The sequence below is a fragment of the Aethalodelphis obliquidens genome, unplaced genomic scaffold (genome assembly GCF_003676395.1).
Source record: "Aethalodelphis obliquidens isolate GAN/ISIS:26980383/991018 unplaced genomic scaffold, ASM367639v1 scaffold1, whole genome shotgun sequence".
Lineage (NCBI taxonomy): Eukaryota > Metazoa > Chordata > Mammalia > Artiodactyla > Delphinidae > Aethalodelphis > Aethalodelphis obliquidens.
In genome coordinates, this window is record NW_020837945.1 from 31,086,111 (window position 1) to 31,103,476 (window position 17,366).

Here is a 17,366-nt window from a genome sequence, read left to right on the forward strand (position 1 = left end):
ACTGTAGGAATTATTGCCTGGAAGAGTTTTAATAGAGGGAAATAGATGTTTAGAAATATATTGGAAAACTTCAACTGCATGGTCAAGTCAGGGCCTTTAGGAATGTTGACCAAAAACATATAGATTGCCAGTTATTTCTGTAGCAAAAATGGGCTTATTCAGGATCAGCAAAGAACTGCAATTCAGCATCTGCAACCATGGTGAGCTACGTGCAAGACCCCACACAGGGAGGAGAGGAGAAATCTTTTAAAGAGGGGAAAAGGAATTGGGAGAGCTAAAGTAAACAGAGTTCACTGGAAGAACTAAAAGTTCAAAGTATAGTGGCTTTCCATTGGCTGAATTGTGACAGTATCTCATGAGCTGAGCTCTTGCCAGGCACGAAGAGGAGTCTTTCTTCTCCCGTTGGGCTCTGCCATCATATTAGGGCATGAGAGCTTCCTCCATTTGCCTCCCGACTGTATTTTTTTTAGAGAGATCTTTATTGGAGTATAATTGCTTTACAATGGTGTGTTAGTTTCTGCTTTATAAAAAGTGAATCACCAATACATATACATATATCCCCATATTTCCTCCCTCTTGCGTCTCTCTCACACACTCCCTATCCCACCCCTCTAGGTGGTCACAAAGCACCAAGCTGATCTCCCTGTGCTAAGTGGCTGCTTCCCACTAGCTACCTATTTTACATTTGGTAGTGTATATAAGTCCATGCCACTCTCTCACTTCATCGCAGCTTACCTTTCCCCCTCCCTGTGCCCTCAAATCCATTCTCTATGTCTGCATCTTTATTCCTGTCCTGCCCCTAGGTTCTTCAGAACCATTTTTTTTTGATTCCATATATATGTGTTAGCATACGGTATTTGTTTTTCTCTTTCTGACTTACTTCACTCTGTATGACACTCTAGGTCCATCCACCTCACTACAAATAACTCAATTTCATTTCTTTTTATGGCTAATATTCCATTTTAAATATGTGCCACATCTTCTTTAGCCATTCATCTGTTGATGGACACTTAGGTTGTTTCCATGTCCTGGCTATTGTAAACAGAGCTGCAATAAACATTGTGGTACATGACACTTTTTGAATTATGGTTTTCTCAGGGTATATGCCCAGTAGTGGCATTGCTGGGTCGTATGGTAGTTCTGTTTTTAGTTTTTTCAGGAACCTCCATACTGTTTTTCATAGTAGCTGTATCAATTTACATTCTCACCAACAGTGCAAGAGGGTTCCCTTCTCTCCACACCGTCTCCAGCATTTATTGCTTGTAGAATTTTTGATGATGGCCATTCTGACTGGTTTGAGGTGATACCTCATTGTAGTTTTGTTTTTCATTTCTCCAATGATTAGTGATGTTGAGCATTCTTTCATGTGTTTGTTAGCAATCTGTATATCTTCTTTGGAGAAATGTCTATTTAGGTCTTCTGCCCATTTTTGGACTGGGTTTTATGCTTTTCTGATATTGAGCTGCATGAGCTGCTTGTAAATTTTGGAGATTAATCCTTTGTCAGTTGCTTCATTTGCAAATATTTTCTACCATTCTGAGGGTTGTCTTTTCATCTTGTTTATGGTTTCCTTTGCTGTGCAAAAGCTTTTAAGTTTCATTAGGTCCCATTTGTTTATTTTTGTTTTTATTTCCATTTCTCTAGGAGATGGGTCAAAAAGGATCTTGCTGTGATTTATGTCATAGTGTTCTGCCTATGTTTTCCTCTAAGAGTTTTATAGTGTGTGGCCTTACATTTAGGTCTTTAATCCACCTTGAGTTTATTTTTGTGTATGGTGTTAGGGAGTGTTCTGATTTCATTCTTTTACATGTATCTGTCCAGTTTTCCCAGCACCACTTATTGAAGAGGCTATCTTTTCTCCTTTTTATATTCTTGCCTCTTTTATCAAAATAAGGTGACCATATGTGTGTGGGTTTATCTCTGGGATTTCTATCCTGTTCCATTGATCTATATTTCTGTTTTTGTGCCAGTACTATACTGTCTTGATTACTGTAGATTTGTAGTATAATCTGAAGTCCAGGAGCCAGATTCCTCCAGCTCCGTTTGTCTTTCTCAAGATTGCTTTGGCTATTCAGGGTCTTTTGTGTTTCCATACAAATTGTGAAATTTTGTGTTCTAGTTCTGTGAAAAATTATGTTGGTAGTTTGATAGGGATTGCATTGAATCTGTAGATTGCTTTGGGTAGTATAGTCATTTTCACAATGTTGATTCTTCCAATCCAAGAACATGGTATTTCTCTCCATCTGTTTGTATCATCTTTAATTACTTTCAGCAGTGTCTTATAGTTTTCTGCATACAGGTCTTTTGTCTCCTTAGGTAGGTTTATTCCTAGGTATTTTATTCTTTTTGTTGCAGTGGTCAATGGGAGTGTTTTCTTAATTTCTCTTTCACATTTTTCATCATTAGTGTATAGGAATGCAAGAGATTTCTGTGCATTAATTTTGTAACCTGCTACATTACCAAATTTATTGATAAGCTGTAGTAGTTTTCTGGTAGCATCTTCCTCTTTGTATAGTATCATGTCATCTGAAAACAGTGACAGCTTTACTTCTTCATTTCCAATTTGGGTTGCTTTTACTTCTTTTTCTTCTCTGACTGCTGTGGCTAAAACTTCCAAAACTATGTTGAATAATAGCGATGGGAGTGGACAACCTTGTCTTGTTCCTGATCTTAGTGGTAATGGTTTCAGTTTTTCACCATTGAGGACAATGTTGGCTGTGGGTTTGTCATATATGGCCTTTATTATGTTGAGGTAAGTTCCCTCTATGCCTATTTTCTGGAGGGTTTTTATAAATTGGTGTTGAATTTTTTCAAAAGCTTTTTCTGCATCTATTGAGATGATCATATGGTTTTTCCCTCTCAATTTGTTAATATGGTTTATCGCATTGATTGATTTGCATATACTGAAGAATCCTTGCATTCCTGGGATAAACCCCACTTGATCATGGTGTATGATCCTTTTAATGTGCTGTTGGATTCTGTTTGCTAAATCAGCTTTTGTTGAGGATTTTTGAATCTATGTTCATCAGCAATATTGGCCTGTAGTTTCCTTTTTTTGTGACATCTTTGTCTGGTTTTGGTATCAAGGTGATGGTGGCCTTGTAGAATGAGTTTGGGAGTATTCCTCCCTCTGCTATATTTTGGAAGAGTTTGAGAAGGGTAGGTGTTAACTCTTCTCTAAATGTTTGATAGAATTCGCCTGTGAAGCTATCTGGTCCTGGGCTTTTGTTTGTTGGAAGATTTTTAATCACAGTCTCAATTTCAGTGCTTGTGATTGGTCTGTTTATATTTTTTATTTCTTCCTGGTTCAGTCTCGGAAGGTTGTGCTTTTCTAAGAATTTGTCCATTTCTTCCAGGTTGTCCATTTTATTGGCATATAGTTGCTTGTAGTAATCTCTCATGATCCTTTGTATTTCATTCAGGTTTGATGGAGAAATTAAAAACTTTGCAGGTAAGCAAAAGCTAAGAGAATTCAGCACCACCAAATCAGCTTTACAACAAATGCTAAAGGAACTTCTCTAGGCAGGAAACACAAGAGAAGAAAAAGACCTAAAATAACAAACCCCAAACAATTAAGAAAATCTTAATAGAAACATACATATCAATAACTACCTTAAGTGTAAATGGATTAATTGCTCTAACCAATAGACATAGACTGGTTGAATGGATACAATAACAATACCCGTATATATGCTGTCTACAAGAGACCCACTTCAGGCCTAGGGACACATACAGACTGAAAGTGAGGGGATGGAAAAAGATATTCCATGCAAATGGAAATCAAAAGAAAGCTGGAGTAGCAATTCTCATATCAGACAAAATAGACTTTAAAATAAAGACTATTACAAGGGACAAAGAAGGACACTACATAATGATCAAGGGATCAATCCAAGAAGATATAACAATTGTAAATATTTATGCACCCAATGTAGGAACACCACAATACATAAAGTGAATGCTAAGAGCCATAAAAGGGAAAGCCAACAGTAAAACAATCATAGTAGGGGACTTTAATACCCCACTTTCACCAATGGACAGAACATCCAAAATGAAAATAAGTAAGGAAACATAAGCTTTAAATGACACATTAAACAAAGTGGACTTAATTGATATTTATAGGACAATCCATCCAAAAACAATAGAATACACTGTCTTCTCAAATACTGATGGAACATTCTCCAGGATAGATCGTATTTGGGTCACAAATAAAGCCTTGGTAAATTTAAGAAAATTGAAATCGTATAAAGTATCTTTTCTGACCACAGTGCCATGAGATTAGACATTAATTACAGGAAAAAGTCTGTAAAAAGTACAAACACATGGAGGCTAAACCATACACTACTAAATAACCAAGAGATCACTGTAGAAATCAAAGAGGAAATCAAAAATACCTAGAAACAAATGACAATGAAAACATGATGACCCAAAACCTATGGGATACAGCAAAAGCAGTTCTAAGAGGGAAGTTTATAGCAAGTTTATAGCAAAAAGAAGTAACAATGACATTCCTGACTGTATTTTAATTGAAGTGTCTGTTGATTTATTTTTACTGGAGCTACTGATGTAGAGATCATCACTATTGCCAGGATTTCAAAAACACACCGCTATAGCTGAACGAGGCAGAAGATGTGAAAAAGCCACCACAATATTAGCTGCTGCTACTGATGCAAGTGTTTGGTAAGGTGGAGAATGGACACAAGAATGTTACTGCAGAAAAACAGCACATGTCTATAACATTTCTCATTAGCATAACCAAAGATGTGCAAGAGAATGGTTTCTGCCTCACTTCCTACCCTCCAGTTCTTCTCAAAGTAAATCTAATTGGTGGAACCCAATTCTCTTCTGGAATCTTAGTGGCCAGGAAGTCTAGGAATGTTTTTAGCTTTCTAATTTCTTCAACTTGAAGGGAGATAGAATGGCAGTTGAGAGAACCAGTTCTCAGCCTTCCTCATAGTCTGTGCTCACTGGGGTTTACAAGCGTAATAGAATGACAAGATTAACATAGTGTGACAAGATTAGAGATGGGGCATGTGCTAAATGGAGTGTTACAGCTTAAGTGCAATAGAAGATCAGAGAACAAGGGGATTAGAGTGTAATGGAGAATTCAGAGAATGAAACTTAATGGAAGAACTCAGCTTTCAGCTGGGGCTTTAAAAGATGGTAGGAATTAAACAAACATAGAAAAAAAAGGTATTTAATGCAGGTGGACAACAAGAGTAAAGGCCTGGATTAAGGTAGATGACAGCAGATAGCTAGTCTGATTCTTGCAAAAAATAAATAATAAAGGGTGGTGATAACAGGACTTTGAAATATAAAGGGCTTTGAAAATTGAAGTAAAAGTTTAAATATATTGCATGTGGGTACACATGTACTGAACGTCCATAACACACATTTTTATAATTATGTAAAATAATGGATGTTATTGTCATTCAGCAAATTTGTTTCTTTGCCAGATGATGATGGACCTAGACTGAACTACAGAGATCTCAACATTTCCTTCCCCCCACCAACCTCGGTCATATTTGTGCAGCCACTGTGACAGCCTTCAGCCTTGTATTAATTCCCTTATTATAAAAAGAAGCTTTCCCTGAATTCCCTACATCTTGTTGCTTCCTTCCCTATTGAGGGTCTGTACTAGTCCTCATATCTTCCCAGCTACTGCCTGTGGTCTTGTTTCTCAATGGACAATTTGGGCAGTGTCTTGTGAACCTGTCTGACTTTGAGTAGTGCATATACCAGAAATTGCCTGCTACTCTGCCTCCTCATTTAGATCACATCTTCATCCATTTTGATACATTAATAATAATAATTATTATCACTTATTGAGCATGTGTTATTTTTCAGGAAAAGCATTAGATACTTTCCAAATATCATTTCAAATCCAAATACGTTTTTCTTCCCACTTCATAGATGAAGGAACCAATGAGATTTGTTTATTTAACCCCAGAGCCTGTAGTCTTTCCACTGTATCACAAATATCAAAACAAAAAGTAATTCCTTTGTATTATAGTATCTCAGATCTCACAGCTTACAAAGTATTGCTGTTGTTCATGATCTCATATGATCCTCAGAATAAGCCTGCAAATGAGAAAAGTGGAGAATTACCCTTCCTTTTTTTATAGATTGGAGAAGCAACTAACTTCTAAGTCACCTGCCTTAGCAAGTTGAATGTTTGATAACCGTTGTTACATTTTGATAAAGTCTTGGATAAAGAAAAATTTTATTCCATATACATTAGGTAGATGGATACATTGATAAATTGATGGGTAAATAGATAGGTTCATTTAAGGATTTGAAGTTTAGAGAATTTAAAGTTTGGAAACTTTCTCATATCACAAGGAATAATTTTTTCTGTTACAGCAAACTGATAAAATTTAGTTATGATAAAACTTTTTCTTATATAATTGATTCACCTTGATGGCAGTTATTCATGATCCCCACTTGCACATGAATGTCATATCTCACATTTTAGACAAGGGAAACAAATCAGACATCAGTCACCGTTCTGGGTCTTTAGCCAGTCTCTGAAGTCTTCTGTTAATGAGTGCATTATTTTCAATAGTGTAAGAGTCAAATGAACCTTGTTGGTTTCTTTTTTATCCCCAGTTGGCCCTTTACTGCTAAAGACTCCAGAAAGGTATTCTTCAGCCAACTTATACATATATGTTTATATTATGTTGGAATATGAGTTTTATATTGAAGTTCACTATAAATGTAGATAGTTGTTTTTGAAAGTGCTAATGCAAAAGGTAACTTCAGAAAATAAAGCTTAACCTCAAGTTTAAAAAAAAAATGGAGTTTTAGTTATTTGTCAAGATATGGGAAAGAAATATAACTTCATAATGACCTCCAGTTCTCAAATTTCATCTTTCAGCAATTAGACTCCACAACCAGTCTGCCCTTTTCCAATCAAGAAACAAAAATTTATGCCTATGTAGTATCAAAAATTCCTTGGTTATAATCAAGAGGAACATAAAGGTGAACAGTTTCATTAGTGCATGTCATGAGCGTTGTAGAAAAAAGAATTATAACCTACCCCAGTCCAATCCATCTTCCCCGAGAAGCCATTTAAGGAAAAAAAAAAGAAAGAAAGAAAGAAAAATCTTTAATCTTTAGTTTTTCAGTTACTCCAACTCCTTGAAATAAGTTTTAAAGTTTCACAGGAAAGTTCTCAAGAAATAGCATAGGCTTGATCTCAGCTGGAGCCATGTAAAAAACTCTAAGTTAGAGACTAATGACTTTACATTAGGAATAATGCATTCAATTCTAAAACGAGTGCTATTGATTGAAATCCAAGAGATAGATGTGGGTCTTAAGACTACATTTTTCCATATATTTAATTAATCATGGTCATTACAGGATAAAGAATTAAAGATAATGCATCAATAGTGTATGCCTTTCGAAGACTTTATAACTACATGAAACATATGAAAAGTCAAATATTTTGCTTTCAAATCACATGGAAAGAATTTTGTAGCTTAACCCTAAATTAAAAGTTGTCAAGAAAGAATCAGTTTTTGGCTGAATAATATATTATTACTTCTATAAAAACCACAGAATCATCTTTTAGACTAATAGATTTATTAATAGATATCCAAGTTGTTATTGATACTGTATCTTTCTCAAAGGAGTAAATTTTCAAGTCGTCAACTCCAAAACTAAGCGTGTTGAAGAAAACTAGATTTTCTTAACTTTCTGTGGATTAAACTAATATAAATTTGATGTTACATAGTGCATGGCATTCCAGATTATTACAGTTAACCCTTGAATAATGAGGGAGTTAGGGACACCAACCCATGCAGTCAAAACTCCTTGGATAACTTATAGTAGGCTCTCCATATGCATTTCCTCCATATCACAGTTCTGCATTCATGGATTCAACCAGTAGTGGATTGCATAGCACTGTAGTATTTACTATTGAAAACAATCCACATGTAAGTGGACTTGAACAGTTCAAACCTATGTTGTTCAAGGATAAATTATATTTGCTTATGCATTTCGATATCTTTAATTTTCACTATACTGTTGACTCTTCACATTACATTATCTCATTTATTTCTCACAATCACACAAATGATCTTCTTTGTTAAGCATAACCTTCCCTGCTTTTACAGTCGAAAAAACTGAGCTCAACATCATATAGCTGGAATTTGGCTGGGCTGCTAGTTACACCCAACTTTGCCTAGTTCCTAGTCTTTGGTAGATTGCATATTTGACTTAACATCTTCATATCTCCCTAAATCCATCCTCTTTATGGTGTCTCCTACTATTGTTTGGTGAACTGAATTTATCCATGGGACTTGATTTGACCAATGGAATTTCAGCAGGCATGATACAAGCAAAGGCTTGAATTGAGTTTACACAATGGGATTTGATCTTTTGTGCCTCTATCATTGTCATGAGAAGAATATTCTCAGTCAATCTCCTGGTTCTAGGAAGGAGATGAAAGACATGAAGAGCAGAGCCTCTCTAGTTAAGCTACCCAAGGTAAGCAGTAAAGAGAAGAACTCTCCTAGACTAGCAAATTGTACATGAATAAATCCAGTCAACCCAGCTAAGTTTAGCCTAGACCAACTGCGTCTGAGGTGTTTACAGATGTGTGAGCTGAAAGGATAAACAATTTTTGTTTGCAGTGGAGGGGTGGTTTGTTATGCTGCAATAGATAACATATACAAAATTGTATGCCCTTTCCATAGCATATTGCAGATAATGAAATGAAACACAATGCCTGATAGAAACTTATAGAAGTGTTGAAGTATCTTTACTATCCTTGGGTAAGGAAAGTTTAACACTAAGGTTAAGAAGCAGGAGGAAAGGGACCAAGATAGTGACCTAGGAGTCTCCTGAACTTTCCTTTTCTGTGGACACACTGTGTGTACACATGGAAGTTTCCTCTGGAAGAAATCCACAAGCTAGCTGAGTGGCTCCTACACATCAGGGGAATGAGAAAATACCCACTTTGAAATGAATACAAAAGGCTGAGACATACTCTCACCATAAACCCCACTCCTGGCACAGTGCCATATAATCAGGAGGAAATGTCCAACTCCCAGATTCCCCCTGAAAAGTAAAGGGTTTGGACTGTGTGTCTAGCACATCACATTTTTAGACTTTCACCCAAGGGATGGGCCCTGAAAACATCTAGCTCTGGAAGCTGAAGAGAGTTGTGTCCACAAGACTCACAGGTCTATAGTAAACAAAGAGGCAGTTCTGATAAGTCCCCAGCAGATATTTCAGAAGCTGAAATGAAAGGATGGTAATTAGTAACATGAAAAAAAGTAAAAGTATAAAACTCACTGGTAAAGGTAAACATGTAGTTATATTCAAAATACCCTAAAAAAAAGCATCCCACTACAGAAAATTATCAAATCACAAAGGAAAAGAGCAAGAGAAGAAGAAAGAGGCAGGGACTTACAAAACAGTTAGAAAGCAATTAACAAAATGGCAATAGTAAATCCAAACCTATCAACAATTATTTTAAATGTAAATGGAAAATAATTCTTGAATTAAAAGACACAGAGTGGCTGAAAGGATTAAAAAAAAAAAAAAAAAACACCCAACTATAGGTGTATGGTCCTAAAGACCATATATAACATACCTACTGATAATGCCATACTTAATAGTGAAAAGCTAAGGGCTCTTTCTCTAATATCAGGAACAAGACAAGCATACTCACTCTTGCCATTTCTATTCAACATAGTACTGAAAGTCCTAGCCAGAGCAATCAGGAAAGAAAAAGAAACAAAAGACATCCAAATCAGAATGGAAGAAGTAAAAACAAACAAACAAAAAACCCAAAACCCAAAACAAACAAACAAAAAAAACCCTGTATTTGCAGATGACATTATATATAGACAACCCTAAAGACTCCATCAAAAAACTGTTAGAACAAATAAGTAAATTCAGTAAAATTATAGGATACAAAATCAGTTGCATTACTATGTATTAATAATGAACAAACAGAAAGAGAAATTAAGAGAACAACCCCGTGTACAATGACATCAAAAAGAATAAAATACCTAGGAATAAATTTAACCAAGGAGGTGAAAGATTTATACATTGAAGTCTATAAGACACTGATGAAAGAAATTGAAAAAGACATAAATAAATATAAAGATATTCCATGTTAATGGAATGGAAAAATTAATATTGTTAAAATGTCCATACAACCTTAAGTGATCTGAAGATTTTAATGCAATCCCTAAAAAAATTCCAATGATATTTTTTACAGAAATAGACAAAAAGATCCTAAAATTTGTATGGAACCACAAAAGACCCCCAAATAGTCAAAGCAATCTTGAAAAAGAGAAAGCTGGGAGCATCACAATTTCTGATTTCAAACTATATTACAAGCTATAGCAATCCAAATAGTATGGTATTGATAAAACAACAGACACATAGATTGATGGAACAGAAAAGAGAGTCTAGAAATAAACCCATGCATGTATGGTCAATTAATTTATGACAAAGTCAAGAATATACAATGGGGCAAGGATAGTCTCTTCAATAAGTGATGTTGGGAAACTGGATAGCCACATGTAAAAGAATGAAACTGGATCCCTCTCTTAAACCATACACAGAAATCAACTCAAAATTAAAGACTTGGAATATAAGACCTGAAACCATAGAACTCATAGAAGAAAACATAGGAGTAAGCTCTTTGACATTAGTCTTGGTAATTATTTTTTGCATTTGACATCAAAAGCAAAGAAAACAAAAGCAATCAATAAGCAAGCTGGATTACATCAAACTAAAAGTTTCTGTACAGCAAAGGAAACCTTCATCAAAATGAAAAAGCAACCTATGGAATGGGAGAAAATATTTTCAAACCACATATCTGATAAGCAGTTAATATACAAAATATACAAGGAACTCATACAATTCAACAGCAAAAAACAAATAACCAATTGAAAAATGGGCCTGACTAGACACTTTTTCAAAGAAGACATACTAGTGGCCAACACGTACATGAAAAGTTGCTCAACATCCCCAATAACTAGGGAAACAAATATCAAAACCAAAATGAGATATCATCTCATGCCTGTTAGGATGGTTATTATCCAAAAGACAAGAGATAACAAATGCTAGCAAAGATGTGGAGACAGGAAACCTTTGTACACTGTTGATGGGAATGTAAAGTGGTGCAGCCACCATGGAAAACAGTATGCAGATTCTTCAAGAAATTAAAAATACAACTACCCATATGATCTAGCAATTCCACTTCTGGCTATATTTCCCAAAAAACCTCACAAAATCACTAATTTGAAAAAAATATCTGCAGCCCCATGTTCATAGCAGCATTATTTACAATAGCCAAGACATTGAAACAACCTAAGTGTCCATTGATGGATGAATGGATAAAGAAGTTATTGAACCTTACAAAAGAAGCAAAACCTGACATTTGCAACACATGGATGAACCTGGAGGACATTATGCCAAATGAAATAAGCCAGACAGAAAAAGAAAAATACTGCATGGTATCACTTATATGTGGAATACAAAAAGAAAGAAAAGTTGAACTCATGTAAGCAGAGAGTCGAATAGTGGTTGCCATGGGGCTTGGGGGTAGGGAAAATAGGGAAAGCCTGGTAAAAAGGTACATACTTTCAGTTATAAGATGAATAAATTCTGAGTACCTAATGTACAACATGGTGACTATCGTTGATAATACTGCATTGTATAGTAGAAATTTGCTAAGAGAATAGAACTTAAGTGTTCTCACCACCACCATCAACAAAAAAGGTTAATATGTGAGGTGAGGCATATGTTAATTAAGTTGGTGGGAATCCTTTCACAATGTATACTTATAACAAATCATCATAGTGCACACTTTAAATATCTTACAATTTTATTTGTCAATTATACCTGAATAAAGATTAAAAAAAAAAAAAGAGGCAGGAAGGACTGGGATTAGGGGACATGTTAATTTTTCCATCTGAAACAGTTTGGTTTGGTGACCGCTTTTACTCTAGGGCAAAAGATGAGAACAAAAGGAAGGAAAGTTACTATCCCAAATATAATGTAGTGACTTTGCAGTACACTCCTGAGTGGACACGTATCAAGAGGGGGTATTCCTGACTGAGTCTTCTGCTCTCTTTGTAAGCAGTGCTCAGAGAGGTATCATTATTGGCCAAACTCACATCTGTACTTCAGGGAAGCATGGGGAGTTGGGATGTTCCATCAGGGATTGGCAAATTATAGTCCATGGTCTAAACTAGCTCACTGCTTGTTTTTATAAGTAAAGTTTTATTAGAACATGGACCTTCATTCATTATATATTTTCTGTTGTTGCTTTTGCTCTACAATGGCAGAGCTGAGTAGTTGAGACAGACATTAGAGCCTGCAAACCTGAAAATATTTATGATCTCACCTGATTCAGGAAAAGTTTGCTTACTCTTGCTCTAAAATGCTATAGGAGGTCATGGCTGGAAGATATAGGATCAGAGTAGAAAAGTACAGTTGAGATTGTCTAGAAAGGGCAGCTTGTAGGTGTGGCAGTTTGTAGTTTGTAGGTGAGGTTGTAGTCATTGTAGTTAACAAAATGCGAAGGGAGATGTGATTTCAGGGAATTCTCACTGGCATCCACTGTGAGATTTGAGGCCAATTCTGTGTCATTTGCTTGTTGCAGAAAATTATTTACTGGTTTATCTGCTTTAAAAGAAATCTTTCTTTGATGCAGCATATTTACAATATTGGTGCCATCTGAAAAAATTTATTTGTTTTCTAGGTGGAAATTTGAGCCAAGAGCTAGGTGACACTCTTAAAAGCTAGTGAGGTCCAGATATATTTTCTTTAAAATATCTTGTGTGTGTGTGTGTGTGTGTGTGTGTGTGTGTGTGTGTGTGTGAGTGTATATATTTTAAAGCTATTTCTCAGACACTGTCCCAATAACATACACATTTCCATTTGGATATAGGTTAAAGTGTATACATTATTACAAGGTATATGCTGTCTGACCATATTTGGGGGCACACTGAATTATTTACGTATTATGTGCATCCTTTAGCCCTGACAAATCCTGAAGGACAAAATACTGCCCTTTTGTGCACTTCGAAGTTCCTCTGAGTTCTTTCAAATTACAGTGGTGGCTAAATTTCCCCTTTCCATTTGCCTGTCCTTTGTCTGTTTTCACAGTCCTCCTGGCTGTGTAATCACTCATTCTCTCATTTATCACAGCCTTTCCTGGTACTGACTACACTATCTCCCCATTTTTGTCATGGTGCTCTGGTACATTACAAATACAATTAAACCTCTTACAATACTGTGGCTTTTGGCCAAGACATCCCAGCTTCAAGGTTGAAAGATTTCTGATATTACCTTCGATATCACTTTTTTCCCGTTTATCGGCAGTGTCCGGACTAATGCAGTAGTGTTGCATTAATTAAAGGAAGCATCTAGTAATACTACTGTTTTTGCCAGTTCGACACTGAATCGGGTGCCTGATGCCTGCTCATGTTTTAAGAACCATTTATCACCCATGTCATCCAAAGCAGCCAGCTGCCTGAGCCAAGCCTCATTTGCATTTCATCAACCACAGACTCTCTTTCCCCATCTCACTCTCAAGTCTTTGTATAGCAGCTCTAATTTTTTTTAAGTACATTTTTCAAAGAAGGAGCTTAGCTAAAATTAGTATGCTACGTAGAAAGATGATTTGAATACCAGACACAAGTCTCTACACTGATTGTGGCCAAAATAAGTAACAGAGACTGTGCATTGAATTTGCTTTCTCTTGGTGATGGGGAGAGTTGTAACCATTACTCTACTCCCCAATGTTACTATATGAACTTCATCGATATTTGTACTCAATAATAAGCATAAAGATTCAATTTCAATTCTGATTATGAAAACAATTTTGATGGTAATAAATTAAATGTATTTGATTCAATTTCATCCTTAATTTTGTACTTGGATTACTGTTCTTCCACTTTCTCCAATCCCAGATTATATAACCTTCTTCTCTACTCACCAAAGCTTTGAAAGACAGAACTTGATTCAAAATTTCCTAAACCAGAGGAAAATCAACTTATGAACTTGTGCAATTTGAAACTATTTTGTAATAAGTTTTGCACTTGTCTTCATAATTTTAAAACCTGTGTAATTAATACATGCACAATTTTTCTTTTTTCGTATGTAAGTCTTTAATATATCATCTTTTTCTATTGATCCAAATCTTAATTCCCCTTGAGAAAATTTAGTCTTTTCCTTTCCAAATCATAGGGGTAATTCCCCATTTCCCTGAAGCATCTTCTCAACAAATACCTTTTGGTGAAGCTTATGCAGAGTGTGTGTGTTGTCCGGGGGTCGGGAGAGAGAGAGAGAGAGAGAGAGAGAGGGATTATGTTAAGTCATTGTGCATGAATTTGTCTACCGTCAATGTTTTGCCTAAACCAAATCTCTGGAGATCATTTTTAGGGGCAATCATATCCTTTTATGTTCTTGCTTCTTAACCCAGATGGTCAAAAACAGTGGACAACTGTCTCTCACCGAGACCATATGATAAAGGTCATTTGACAGCGTTTCCTGATAATGCCTTTTAGTCCCTGTGGGTTTGGTTTCAGATTCCATGCAGTGACCTAGAAACTTGAAAGCTCTGTAGCCATAGCTGACCCCTTGGGATTTCTAGTCCTCAATAGGTAATTATTTCAACAAGTTTCTCTCTGAAAAGAAAGTGGTCTTTTGGAATTTCTATTAAATTAAATAGGAAAATAAGAACTTTGTAGGCATTAGATTTAGTTTACATTTAAAGCATATTTTAAGATTAATATGATTTAAATTTTAGTTGGCCATAAACCATTTAGAGCAAATAAACAAAATACTTTTAAATAAACTCTGCAAAAAATAGGTTTTAATTTGATTTTAGGATAAGTGTTTTTGATCTATTAGTATGTATTTTATAATCTTCCTAATGTGTTCTCAAAACACCTTGCAGTTTTAAAGCAGCAAGATGTGTTTCATAGGGAAATGTATGTTCTAGAATCCCTTTTAATTCAACCAGGATACTATAAATTATTGCATAGATAACATGAGTTTATTTTCTATTGACTTGAAAATTCCATGTTGATACTTCCGAACTCACATTCATCGTTCAAACAGTAAACTGGTTTTCTGTAGCTTGTGTGTCACCATATATTCACAGAGATTCATGAAAGAGACATTTATTTTTTTACATTTTTTCATATCTTCTTCTAATGCCTTTATTTTCTACCTATTTCCCTTCAGATTTATGAACTAAGACCTTAATGCTGGAAGTTGAAACTTTTTCCCTCAGCTTTTGTACATGTAAATCTCTTTTTATATTACAACTCTTCCTGCCATATCCAAGGTTATTAAAATATGTTCACATCTGTGTAGAAGGATTGTTTCATTAATAACATTTTTGTAAACAATTTTCCTTTGACTACTGTAATTTGCTTTCATATTTATCCATGATCCATGCAATATCATGGATTTTGAGAGAAGGATAAGGGCTTCTGACATTAAGAAGAATGGATTTAATGAAACCAGCTTTCTTATTTTGGTTTGTTTCTGGGGAGATTATTATTATTATTATGTCCCTCTTTAAACAAAAACATAATAAAATTGTAACGGAAAATGACTGTTGGTAGTAAGATGGATTGTTTTAAACACTGATTGGGTATGCATATGAAGTCACTGTATCTGATACATCTTAATTATTTTTTTAAATTTTATTTATTTTTGGCTGCCCTGGGTCTCCATTGCTGCGTGTCAGTTTTCTCTAGTTGCGGCGAGCAGGGGCTACTCTTCGTTGCTGTGCACAGGCTTCTCATTGTGGTGGCTTCTCTCCTGTGGAGCACGGGCTTCAGTAGTTGTGGCACGTGGGCTCAGTAGCTGTGGCACACAGGCTTAGTCCCCTGCATTGGCAGGCAGACTCTTAACCACTGCACCACCAGGGAAGCCCCTCTGATACATTTTTATTTTAGAATTGTTTTAGATTTACAGAAAAGTTGTGAGCATGACACAGAGAATTCCCATACACCCCACACCCAGTTTCCTCTCCTGCTAACTTCTGACATTCATAGTGTACCTTTGTCACAGCTAAGGAACCAATATTGATAGATTGACTAAAGTTCAAACTTCATTCAAACAGATTTTCTTAGTTTTTACTGAATGTCATGAAACCATTCTGATACAAAAAAAATTTGTGGTATAATCTCCAGGATGACAACCTACAAATAAAAAATAGGTGGTGGTGTATGTGGTGGGCAAGGGGTCTTGCGGGGGAGGAAGGACCCTTCTGTCTCAGTTGTAACTTTGAAACTCACAGTTTTAAACTATCATGTTTTCCTAAATTCATTAGCTATGTGAACATACTCAAGTTACTTTGCCTCTCCAAGTCTTAGTCCCTTTACATAAATGTTAGCCTAACAATAACACCTCCCAGAGAGTGGTGGTGAGCATTCAATTAAATGTTGCAGATAAAGTTTTTAATGCAACATCTGGAACATAGTAAGTTCTCAACAAATGTACTCAATAAATGTTGGCTATTTTTCACTATTATTACTAAATTTGAAGGCTGGGGAGGAAGTAGCCTACGCATGTTCAGAATGACAGAATGTTACTGTTGCTTCAGGTTGATGGGTATGTTCACACAACCAATAATTACCTCATTTTCAGGTATAGTTCTCCAGTGCAGATACCTGATCTACCAAACAGCACATCAGGTATCCAGCAGTGAAAACTAAATAGAAAGAGAAAATCCTATTCTATCTGGTTTGCCTATAATTGTGGCTGAATTCATGTGTAGTAGAATAATAGTGATGTTTTGATTTTCGAAGTATTACCATTTCCAAAACATCTGAGGATTGTTGTGGAATATAACTTAAAATTCTGATAAAATATAGAAAGAATTCTTTTTTTTCCCATTAAACAGTTTGTGTTGGTGACTACTTTGCATTGTGCATGGATGAAAATGTGTTCCAGGCATTCCCCAAATTTAACATAAAGTCTTTAAAGTTCCTACTGTCCTCATATTTGCATCATAAAGACTCAGACAAAAGATTTGCTATTTTGAAAAACTATATTTCTTTGAGGAAATGTAAGAAGAAAAAGGAAATAAAAAGAAACCAAAACAAGAGTTTTGGAGGGTAGACTTTTGACAATGGTATCAGACTGAAGGATGCAAATGTGGATTAGTTTCAGTCAAAAATTAAGGAACAGTTACAGTTGTAACAATGAACCAAAGAATTGGTGTGCACGTTGGGGAGAAGGAATCAGACAGGGATTTGATAGCCATTCAGACATTTTTCCAACAGCAAAACTTTACAAATTGTGCGTTGGAAATAAAGATTTATAAATTAAGAAACCCAATATGCAGTCTACCCTAGGATAACTGCAGGTCTGTGCGT